Source organism: Misgurnus anguillicaudatus, unplaced genomic scaffold (genome assembly GCF_027580225.2).
Source record: "Misgurnus anguillicaudatus unplaced genomic scaffold, ASM2758022v2 HiC_scaffold_32, whole genome shotgun sequence".
NCBI classification, from domain to species: domain Eukaryota; kingdom Metazoa; phylum Chordata; class Actinopteri; order Cypriniformes; family Cobitidae; genus Misgurnus; species Misgurnus anguillicaudatus.
In genome coordinates this window covers 2,498,668-2,511,024 of record NW_027395282.1, presented here as the reverse complement: position 1 = coordinate 2,511,024, position 12,357 = coordinate 2,498,668, and the positions used below count along the sequence as shown (strand labels likewise).

The window sequence follows — 12,357 nt, the reverse complement described above, 5'->3', positions numbered from 1 at the left end:
TGCAGTGGTTCTGCTCTGCATTTGCTTTGCTTCGGTTCGGGCTCTGTATTGCGTGCTTTCTGCGCTTTGTGCATTTGCTGCGTCGTGTGGTTTTTGCTGTGCTTTGGGTGCTCATTGCGCTGAAGGTGCTTGGCCCCGCAATTGCTGCTTGCAGCTATATTTAGGGGCCAAGCACCGAAGGTGCTAAGGCACCTATTGGAACTGTCAGTATTATTATTCTTCATCTTCCCCAATGGGAGTCTATGGCAGCCCTATGAACCGTACGTAGGAAAATGATGAAATGTGGCACAGTTGTAGTGGTGGTCTTAAAAAGTCATGTGACCAAAAATGGGGTCTCTAGTCCTAACTCTATAGCGCCACCAGCAGTGCAAAAATTCAATGTTCAAATGGTTATAACTGCTGATCCGCTTGATCTATGAAAATTCTACTTAGTACACGTGATTGCTCTCCTCATGCTTGTTGTTTTTAATACCTTACAGTAAAACTCCACCCATTACAGTAGCGGCCATTTTGAAATGTACAGTATTCCGTTTATTCGCTACTCCTCCTTCAAATTTGGTTCAATTGTTATGAAATTTGGCACAGGTGAACTTTGGAGTGAGCAGCACAGAAATGACCGAACAGAATTTTGATATTTATCTTTGTTCAAAAGTAATAAATGCGCAAACTTAACGAGGTTGACGCAAAAATGGTTCTGAAGCTGTAGCTCGGTCATTCTTTGATCAATTGAAATGAAATTTGGTACACTTCATGTGGACCATGAACTTGGGGTCCATGCCAAATTTGGCGACAGCGCCACCTATGGGTCATGAGATATGAAAATAGGCTATTTTTGCCCATAACTTCTGAACTGTTTGTCAGAAAATTATGATCTTGGTGTCTACGGATTCCTTGGCTCATGCCGCATCCGCCGATATGTATTATGCCGGGATTGACCGAACCGCCTGTCCGCCATTTTGAAATCTGTGATAAATTGCTATTACTTTTGAAGTATCGGATATATCGGCGCAAAAATCGATAGGGAGCTTCGGCATGACGTCCTGAGGAAATCAGAGAACAGCGCCACCTAGGGATTATAAACTATAACAGTTCTTATAGAACTGCTTATAACTTCTGAATTCTTTGTATGGCATGTGAGCTCTTTTCTGCTGCCCCTTCAGCTGTGTCTACTGTGTGGCGCATCTGTTAAGTCGTATGCAAAGAGATCCTGAGTTCATGGGTTCGAATCCCACCTGAGGCAGATGTTAATTTCTTCTATTAAAGTTTTGTTCTTTCCCACCTATTCTTCTTGACCTGTCTGTAGTTCACATATGTTCTATTTTTGCCATGTTTTCTGTTGCTGCTCTGCACTGCAGTGGTTCTGCTCTGTCATTGCTACGCTTTGGGTTCTTTGCGGCGCTTTGTGTTCTTGATGCACCTTGGGTGCTCAATGCGCCCTGGGTCATTGATACGGTGTATGTTTTTTGCTGTGCTTTGGGTGCTCATTGCGCTGATTGTGCTTGGCCCCGTATCGCTGCTTGCAGCTATATTTAGGGGCCAAGCACCTATGGTGCTGTGGCACCTATTGTTTCTGTTAGTATTATTAGGGGCCAAGCACCTATGGTGCTGTGGCACCTATTGTTTCTGTTAGTATTATTATTATTATTATTATTATTTTTCTTAATCTTCTTCCCCAATGGGAGTCTATGGCAGCCCTATGAACCGTATATAGGAAAATGATGAAATTTGGCACAGTTGTAGTGGTGGTCATAAATAGTCATTTGGCCAAAAATGGGGTCTCTAGCAGTAACTCTATAGCGCCACCATCATCTCAAAAATTCAATGTTCAAATGGTTATAACTCGTGATCCATTTGCTCTATGAAAATTCTACTTAGTACACGTGATTGCTCTCCTCATGCTTATTGTTTTTAATACCTTACAGTAAGACTCCACCCATTACAGTATCGGCCATTTTGAAATGTCCAGTATTTCGTTTTTTCGCTACTCCTCCTTCAAATTTGGTTCAATTCTTATGAGATTTGGCACATGTGATCTTTGGAGTTAGCCGCATAGAAATGACTGAACAGAATTTTGATATTTTTCTTTATTCAAAAGTAATTAATGCGCGAACTTAACGAGATTGACGCAAAATTGGTTCTGAGGCTGTATCTCGGTCATTCTTTGATCAATCGAGATGAAATTTGGTACGCTTCATGTCGACCATGAAATGGGGGTCCATGCCAAATTTGGTGACAGCGCCACCTATGGGTCATGAGATAGGAAAAACGGCTATTTTTGCGCATACCTTCTGAATCGTTTGTCAGAAAATTATGATCTTGGTGTCTACGGATTCCTTGGCTCATGCCGCATCTGTCGATATGTATTATGCCGCGATTGACCGAACCGCCTGTCCGCCATTTTGAAATCTGTGATAAATTGCTATAACTTTTGAAGTATCGGATATATCGGCGCAAAAATCGGTAGGGAGCTTTGGCATGACGTCCTGAGGAAATCAGAGAACAGCGCCACCTATGGGTATAAACTATAACAGTTCTTATAGAACTGCTTATAACTTCTGAATTCTTTGTATGGCATGTAAGCTCTTTTCTGCTGCCCCTTGAGCTGTGTCTACTGAGTAGCGTATCTGTTAAGTCGTATGCATTGAGATCCTGAGTTCATGGGTTCAAATCCCGCCTGAAGCAGATGTTAATTTCTTCTATTAAAGTTTTGTCATTGTATTTTTTTATTTCTAATCTGTGGTGTCATTTCCAGTGAAATGGTGATGGGGCAGTGGATAAGGCACACGCCTTTGGCGTGAGAGACCTGGGTTCGAATCCACTGTGACACACCAGTGTGTCCCTGAGCAAAACACTTAGACACATTCTCACTTAAATGATCTGATTGTCATATATACTGTATTTATTGGCACATGTCCAAATCTGAATTTATAAACATACTTCTGATGCATTTATCTACAAAATGTCAGTGTATTCTTTACCTTCACATTTACCTCTGAATGTATATATTTTTCATGTTCTTTCTATTTAAGCCACTAACTTGTAACCTTTAAGCAGTTGTGTTCAAAACCAATATGGCACATGTCCAGACCCTGAGAAGTAATGTTACAAATCTGAGTGTAAAATGTACTGTCTTGATGATCTACTTTTGTCTTTTACATAAAAATGTTCATATACTCAAGCTTTGTCTAGAGTTTATTCTTCCTTGTAGTTTTGAACCCATGTAGTGTTCATCTATAATTATTTTCGTTATTTTATATGCATGTTCTCTCTATAACACAAAGCAACAACTAGGGACCAAATCTAAAATGTGTGGTTTTGTTGCCAGATATGCAAAACAAGTCAGATTTGAGAGAAACAACTTTGTTATTTAGTGAATCTTAATTTGTAGGGTTCATGGAAACAAATTTCACTAATGATAAATTTAAGACATATTTAACTACTCTGCTCATAAAAACAAATTTAGTACATGTAACAAGAGACCCAAATTTAAAGGAGATTTCTATAGTAGCATAATTCATCTTATACTAAGAATTCCAATCAATAAATGTCAGAGACCAAGTACATTTTCATCAATGTTGTATTTATTTATAATACAAGCCATCCATACCAGTTGTATTGCATAGTAATATTACTTGGATGATTGAGTATTCATAGCTGAAATTATTTTATGGATATTCTCTAAATTGATTGTAGAGTCTGTTGTTTTCACTAGAAGAAGGGGAAAACAATGTTAAAATAAGTAACAATGATAAAAACATCCTACAATCAGAATGCATTTAAAAATCTTTTAAGCTCACATTTTTCAAGTTGCAGTACAGCAATCCAAAGGCCTCAGATTTTCACAGTAGGTATTGAACTGTGCTTGTGTCTTTAAAGCATAGAAACAAATTACATGGCAGGCTGACATGGAATAACATCAGAAAGGCCCAGTCATGGAGTATCAAGTTCATGATCCAAGCTGGCCATGATTTGCTGGGAAACTGCAACGTACCAACACTCTCTGCAGATTTCCCCTTCTGTGACAATGATAATAGTATCTGCATGACAGCTGTAGGATAGGACTTCTACTGCTGGTGACACAATCGTGTCCTGAGGTTTGTGGCAGAAACTATTTTCAATGCAATGGTAGGAAAAACATTTGGAGCTATATGAATGTTGATTAGCGTGACATTGATTGCCAACCTGCTCTCATCAGCATCAGACTTGGAACTGTGGGTTGATATGGATAGTCATTGTAACATCAACCTCTTCAAGACCAGATACGGTGCTGACATGCATTCCTGCAAACCGGGTCATCTTAGTATTATTGACAGTTCCTTGGAAGGGCTGCATGGAAGAGGCGAATGAGTGTTAGGGACAAATACCAGGATCTCTGGGGGGGGGGGGTCAGAGGATGAGCTGGAAAGTTCACAGTGAGCAGTGTTGAGGTTGGATGAATAGGCTTTGTTGGCCGTTCCCAGTGTAAGATAGTCTAACCTACAAGATGCAAAGAAAGCCTTAATGTTCAAGCTGGCCATGATTTGCAGGTGAAAGAGCAACATACCAACACTCTCTGCAGATTTCCCCTTCTATGACAATGATCATAGTTTCTGCTTGACAGCTGTAGGATAGGACTTCTACTGCTGGTGACACAATCGGGTCCTGAGGTCTGTGGCAGAAACTTTTTTCAGTGCAATGGTAGGAAAAACATTTGGAGCTTTATGAATGTTGATTAGTGTGACATTGATTGCCAACCTGCTCTCATCAGCATTAGACTTGGAATTGTGGGTTGATCTGGATAGTCATTGTAACATCAACCTCTTCATATGGTGCTGACATGAATTCCTGCAAACCGGGTCATCTTAGTATTATTGACAGTTCCTTGGAAGGGCTGCATGGAAGAGGCGAATGAGTGTTAGGGACAAATACCAGGATCTCTGGGGGGGGGGGGGGGGTCGGAGGATGAGCTGGAAAGTTCACAGTGAGCAGTGTTAAGGTTGGATGAATAGGCTTTGTTGGCTGTTCCCAGTGTAAGATAGTCTAACCTACAGGAGCAAAGAAAGCCTTAATGTTAATTTGGTTTAAAAAAGTGGGTCAGTGATGGTGGGCCACAATCGGGGACCCAAACAATCCCAGCTGAGTCAACCAAGAGAGTGTGTGATGTTGACATCCAAACTACCAAAGGATCTCTGAAAAGTTCACTGATGATGTGTCCCAGTGCATCCACAGATATGTCAATGCACCATTTAAAACGGTAAAATGAATAGTTAGTGGGTTAATGCATGATTCATGATTAAAGTGTATTTTAAGGTTTTGCACACATAATACACACTTCATTTACCTTTAAATATGTTGTTTACTTCATACCAGCTCATGAGGCACAGCATAATGATGAGTATGTAGAGGGAATGATGTTAGCAGAAAATCTGAAAGCAAAATATTTTTATGTTTATGACTTAATTGAAGGGTGTACTATAAAACATTTAGCAAGTTATGTGAAAACCGTTTCTTAAATAACCTTTTTGTATGTAGTTCATATATTTATAGGAGATTTTGAATCTCAGAATGTGCTCATTAGTCTTGAAGTTGTACAAAGCTGAAAATGTATTGTTAGTAGGTTCATCTGTGCTTAGGACCAATAGACAATACATTTATAGTTCACAGATGAGTCATGATGAGAATGTAGATTTTCAGCATCAGTGCATTTTGGTAACCTGAAAATAAAAAAACACATAGTGTTTAAATAAAAGTAAAACTTTAACCATGACAAATTTACAAAAGTTAATAATTCACGGTGATTTATTAGCTGAAAAAATATTTTATTGGACCAAGCAAAACTTTAACATTTAAAAGGTTAAAATAATAGATTTTTATATACAGAGGTAAAATATAGCCTTAAATTGACCTTTTATTGTGGGCTTCTCCATGTTGACTCTTTATGTAGTGCTATGAAATTAGTTGCGTAGGAATGCAGGCAGTCTTTGTTGGACGCTTCTTATGCGGTTTGACCCCCCCCCCCCCCCCAGTGTTGTATGGATGGCTTGTGCTATGTAGAAATTAAACAGAAGTAATATAAATGAAGTCACCTAAAAATCTGAAACATTTAGTCATTTTGAAATTGCTTTGAAATTTAATTAAATTTATAAGCTATGTGCACAAAAACATTCTCAGCTATACACCAAATACTACAAAAAACGTGTCTGTGTGTAGCTTTGAAGTTCTAGAAAGACTAGGTGTTAAGTGAAATGTAGGACTCTGTGATACCTGGATAAAGGCTGGAATGCAGTTGCTAGTAATCTGGACATCTTTGATTCTTACCATGGTTGGCACTTGGGATATAGAAAGAGAGACCATACAGTAATACAAATATCTTGGAATGGGCATACATTCCATACAAGCAAAATACCTTACATGACTTTCTTCCTTGTTGATATGGTAGTACCAAATAAAACTGATGCATCTTTAAGTAAACCGTTTGATATAGATAGATTAGTAGCATACCTTTACCAGTTGCAAACCTGTACAGCATTTTGTAGACATCACTCTCAGTGTTAGCATCACATTGTAGAACAGACAGACACAAAGACAAATAGACAAGAGAAATCAAAGTCATATAGGTGTTCAATATACATACATATTACCATACTGTAACTAGCACTGCCTCGTGATAACTATAATATGTCGAACTAATTTCAACTGAAATATTTTGCACATCTTTAGCATACACGTGATCTATTAATGTACGCTTTTCAGTTGTTGGATGTTGCACATGTTGACTGTATCCATTAAATTCCATCAACATCCTAATAGTAGATGATGTTATGATATCTTCATTGAAGTCCCCCATGATTAGTTTGGTTCCGGCATGTTTCTCCAGCTCAGCAATGACATGTGATACATTTAGTCGAAACATGTCAATTGGATATGAATTAGGCCTGTACAGCAGTGCAACATTTAAATTCACATGTGGAATTGTCAAGTAGAGACATTCCAAATTACAAGGTTCTGGAATGATGACATTAGAAACCACATTTTGACAACAGTATATTCCAACTCCTCCTCCTCGTTGGTGTTTTAAATTACTGAAAAGCAGACTGCTGTTATCATAACAATTAGCTCTTGGATTATGCTTAAAATTAAATCCTGGTATCTGTACTTCATCTTCCTTGTCTTCAGCTTTTAACCATGTTTCAGTTAAACAAATGCAATCTGCATTCAAAAGCTGTCTGTGAGCTCGAACATCTTGAATGTGAGCTTGAAGACTTTGCACATTATGAAGAGCAATTATAAATATACCCGGTGTATTTCTGAAACCGTTGTTCTCTAAAGAAAATTTGACCATATTTTTCATTGCTTGCTCAATTTTATCATTGCAATATATGGCAGACTCCTTGAAGTTTTGAATGATCAATCCATCGATGGTTCTCACACGACTCAATGCAACATATGCTTGTCCTGGAGCAAAGATCTTGTCAAGCGATACAACAGCTTTATCTACTGTAAGCCCTTGCACTTTGTGTACAGTGCACGCCCATGCCAATTTCAGTGGAAACTGACGTCTTATGCCACCATCATTTGTGACATGATCTTCTTGTGCTTCAATTACAGTTGCGTTTTTGGAAAATCTCGGCTGTTGGTTTGATCGCTGAACTTTACCAACATTTGGATCATCAAAGACTACGTGAATGGCTGAGGGGAAATCATTGTCATCGTCATCATCATGTTTCTGACTTTCACTTATGTGGACAACAGTGCCAAATGCTCCATTAACAAGGCCATCAGAAACATCCACGTTTTTCTTTAACATTACTCTTGCCCCAACACCCAAGGAAACAAAGGTAGATAAACAAGAGTTGAAAACTTTTGTATGCATTCCAACCTTGGGTTCCATTCGTCCAGTTTTAGGATTCCTCACAAAATCTCGAGCTCGAATACTGATCACATCTGGACAACACTCATGAAGCATGAGCATGTTATATTCATCAACTTCAGAATTTGTAGGAAATATGTGAATATCAGTACATACCTCACCAGTTTCACATTGCTTCAGCATGTTAATGTCACTTAGACTCAGAGATTCATTTTTTTTACGAACTCTCAGACGATTTAACATTTCTGCAAAAGATGCCTCTTCTTGCCTAACAACATTTGTTAATTCAGCAATTTCAAAGATGTTATCCCAAAGATTCACTCCTTTTGCATCGGCATAGAGGGGAGTACCTTTGACAGGCGGAAGCTGATAGAAATCTCCTACAGCAATAATGCTTACTTTTCCAAATACAGAGTAGTCACCAGTTTGCTTGATTTGTCGCAGCCTGCCATGAACATAAGACAAAAGGTGATGGTCAACCATGGATATCTCATCAATGATCAAGATTTGCAAACAAGCCATTTTGGAACGCAGAGAATTGATTTTGTCATCACTTAAAGGTTGATATGGCAATTTGACATTAACACCAATAGAAAAGGTGTTGTGGATGGTTGCGGCACCAATGTTGTAAGCAGCTACACCTGTTGAGGCACATAAAATCACAGTTCTATCATCAGGGTTATCAGATAGCTGAGATAAGAGCCTACAAGATTCATAATGAATTGCTTTGATTAAATGACTTTTTCCTGTGCCTGCTCCACCTGTAACAAACAAGAAAAATGGTTCAGAATTTTCACCATATACTTTCTGTAGACACCATTTGCGGACTTTGTGAAATACTGCAGATTGTTCAGCGTTTAAAGATCTTAGTAAACTCAATGCTTCATCTCTAGACATTGTAGCATTACTAGTATCAATTGTGAATGCAGTTTGAGCATTTGCTGCAAGATCTGGAATAAGTGTGCCAGAATCATCTTCATCTGGCAATACTCGTTGCTTCTTTAGATTTAAACATTCATCACGTTCTTTCTCAGTTTCAGGGCACAGTAGAGCCCAAGCATCTTCTAAATCGACACCTTGCTCTAAAAGCTGTTCAGCTCTATTTATTTTATCACTTTCCTTTTCAAAAACTGCTCGATTTGCATCAACAGTACACTTGACACTTGCTAGACTACTTCCACATTTTACAGCACCATGGTTGTAGAAATCTTCATAAGTGTTAAAATTATCTGGTTTCAGCTGCCAATCTTCATAATGTGGTAAAAAAAGTTGTAACAATGAATGGTGGTACTTCTCTGGATCCTTTGTTGGTGAAAATCTCGGATACCTGACCACTGCTGGCTTGGTTCGACTTCTTCGTATCATATATCCACAGTTGTTGTTAAGCTTGATCACTTTGTCTTTGGAGGACTTTTGTGAAGAAAGCTCAGATTGTGACAATATCCTATATTCTGAACAAAAACTTGCAATACACATAACATCAAAAATTTGTGTTTTGGGTCTACTCTTGTACCTGTCAACGAGACTCTTCATCCAAATAGTGCTTTTCTCACCTGACTGCTCAGCTTGCAGCACATGCAGAGGTAAACTCATTTTCACAGGGTCTGTGCCAATTGGAATAAACTGGACTTTGCGAGAACATTCTTTCAAGTGCATACCTGTTAGTCGATACACCGCCTCTTGAGAAGAGATTTCCCTGTTGTGTAAATATATGCTTCCCAACCTTTTCAAAGCTGATCTTGCTTCATGATTTCCATCCAACGCTTCATTCTGTGCACGTTGCAGCAACAGTCCCATTTCTTGCTCTGCTTTTGTGATATAACTAATAATATAAACCACTACAGAGTAAGCATCAGTGACATACTGGATATCCATGTTGCCGTGCCATGCACGTATAAGATGTTTATTATACTGGTTTACCCAAACATCATTTGGATTTCGTTTCAAGACAACACTTTTCTTCTTTGAACATTTCTTGTAAGCCTTCTCAAACACAGCCTGATCAATCCCAATTGATTGAAATAATGCATCTGTTGAAACAAAACTGACATCAAAATCTGTTAAGGCACTTTTAATTTTCTTCAAAACTGCACTTGCAGTCTCATTTTCATCATTGCATTGCCCCAAATAGGCTCTTGATATAAATGTGCGACCAGATGGTGGCCGTGGAAAATTAAACCTACAAACTGTGTTTTTCTTACGACATGTCTTAGAATGTCTGATGCTGTGCTTCTGAACACTGTTGACTGTCTCATACAATTCAGAATCATCCTCACTAGGGATCTCACAAGTGATGTAACGATCTACAAATGCAGCAACCAAAGCATCATTGTCTTCATTATCTTCATTTAACTTTGGAGCATTTTCTACCCAAAACAGACAATGAACATGAGGAGATCCACGCTGCTGAAATTCCACACGGTAAAAGTAATCGATTACCTTTCCAATAGGTTGAGCAGGAGACATAATTACATCTTTTAAAAAACAATGCCACCTATGGTCAAACATTCTTGCAGCAGTGACTGGATTTCTTCTAATCAGCCCACATTTTTCAGACCAATCAAGCTCATCAACATTTAAATTCTTACCTTCTTGAATAAGAATGGTTTTGATCATTTCAGGCCACCTTAGATCTGCTGAGCTAAATGATGCAAAGAAAGTTGGAATACCTAGTTGTCTGATGAGAGCAAAAAGATCTTTCTGAGTGCTTTGCCAATATGGCGGTGTTCCACGGACTGGCCTTAAAAACTTGTAGCCTTCATCGTAATTCAGCAACTTGGTTAACGATTCCGGGTTAGTGAGCACATCTGATGTAACTGCCTGTAACAAACTCTTGTCTGAACCTTTTCGTAAAGCAATAGAAACATTAGACACAATTTGATCCAATTCTGACAAATACTGTGCATAAAATATAAAGTCTGTGTTTTGTGCAAAACGCCCATCTGCATTCAGAATTCTCGCATTTAGATATCGGGACAATGTGATTTTTACTTCCCTGTCATCATGAAATGTTGGGCCACCAGTTGGAAAAAGAACAGGAAAACATTTAGCTTCATTTGTTTTATCAGATAGCAATTTAACAGGACTCTTACCTTCAGCTGGTGCAACATTTAATACATCCTGAAAATGCTGATCAATTATTTCACAACCAACATCAACAGGTTGTAATGACGTGTCAGACAAAAGACCACATTGCTCTTTGACATAGGTCAAGTCTTCTTCAGTTTCTTCTTCAGGATCATTTTGCCCATCGCCATTTTCAGCTTCAGCATTTTGTTCCTGCATTTCATCACAAACAACATTCTCTGGCGGTTCATCCAAAGAGTTGACCCAACATTCATTAATTTCAACATCTTTATACCACCTATTGCACCTGATTAAATATTTCAAAGCATTTCTAACACGATCAGTGTGCACATACTTATACTCGTAATGCCCTTTGTACGTTAACTTACGCTTCAGTTTGATCCTTACCATCATGTCATCACATTCATTTCGTGGAAGAATATTACAGATGTCAGAAGCATTTACAGGCACACAGACAACTGGCCCATGACAACCCCGTTGTTTTCCGCGGGGGAGACAAAGCAATTTCAAAAAAGGAATGTTACGAGCAACAAGATGTTGTTCTAATGAATTAAGACATTTCAGCTGATATGGAATATCCACCAAATGCATGTTGTTAGCAACACTTTCCGCAGGCAATTGTCCATACAGGATTTTTCGATGACATGTTGGACAGATCCACAGTTTGCACTCTGCAGAAGAAACATTAGAATTACCAGAACATCTCTCATCACAAACATGAACATACCTCAGTGTGATGCATCTTCTGGCCAAAGCAGCAATTTGTTCTCCTTTCTTTTCATAGCATTCAGTTTTGCATTCTTTTACTTGCTTTCTGAAAAGTAAACGGTGACAGACAGAGCACACAAACTCTGGACCTCTACTTACTTCCTGGCGAAAATGAGCAATACTAGAATCAATTAGTTTTTGTTCTTTCTTTGTTTGAAGGTATTTCTTTCTGGAAAACTCACATACTCTTGCCTTAAAGGCCAGGTTTTGAAGGTATTTCTTTCTGGAATACTCACGTACTCTTGCCTTAAAGGCCAGGTTTTGAAGGTATTTCTTTCTGGAATACTCACATACTCTTGCCTTAAAGGCCAGGTTAACAAGGTATTTCTTTCTGGAATACTCACGTACTCTTGCCTTAAAGGCCAGGTTTTTAAGGTATTTCTTTCTGGAATACTCACGTACTCTTGCCTTAAAGGCCAGGTTTTCAAGGTATTTCTTTCTGGAATACTCACGCACACGTGTTTGAAAACCCATATTGCTCTTGTATTTCACTTGTGAATATTTGCAAACAAGTTTCTTAAACTGCATATTACTTGAGTACAAATGTTTTGAGCGTTCACATTTAACCATACGAGCATCAACATTTTTGTGATAGGCATCATAAAGATTTTTAAGTTTACTCACCCTGTGAACAACGTCATGACGGTATTTTG

General features: G+C 38.6%; 1 protein-coding gene and 2 long non-coding RNA genes across 4 annotated transcripts in view; all 3 read right to left on the bottom strand.

Annotated features, from left to right (window-relative positions):
- Positions 1-12,357, bottom strand: part of LOC129454128 (uncharacterized) — a 93,161-nt gene that overhangs the window by 32,639 nt on the left and 48,165 nt on the right. The gene's annotated exons all lie outside the window — the stretch shown is intronic.
- Positions 3,564-4,936, bottom strand: LOC141363133 (uncharacterized). Its single transcript, XR_012368640.1, has 4 exons — positions 4,735-4,936; positions 4,544-4,648; positions 3,798-4,476; positions 3,564-3,708 (listed from the first exon to the last, which is right to left on the bottom strand). It is a non-coding gene; the product is annotated as an uncharacterized lncRNA (long non-coding RNA).
- LOC141363108 (uncharacterized) lies at positions 5,143-5,999 on the bottom strand. The gene is made up of 3 exons (XR_012368612.1): positions 5,885-5,999; positions 5,498-5,693; positions 5,143-5,405 (listed from the first exon to the last, which is right to left on the bottom strand). It is a non-coding gene; the product is annotated as an uncharacterized lncRNA (long non-coding RNA).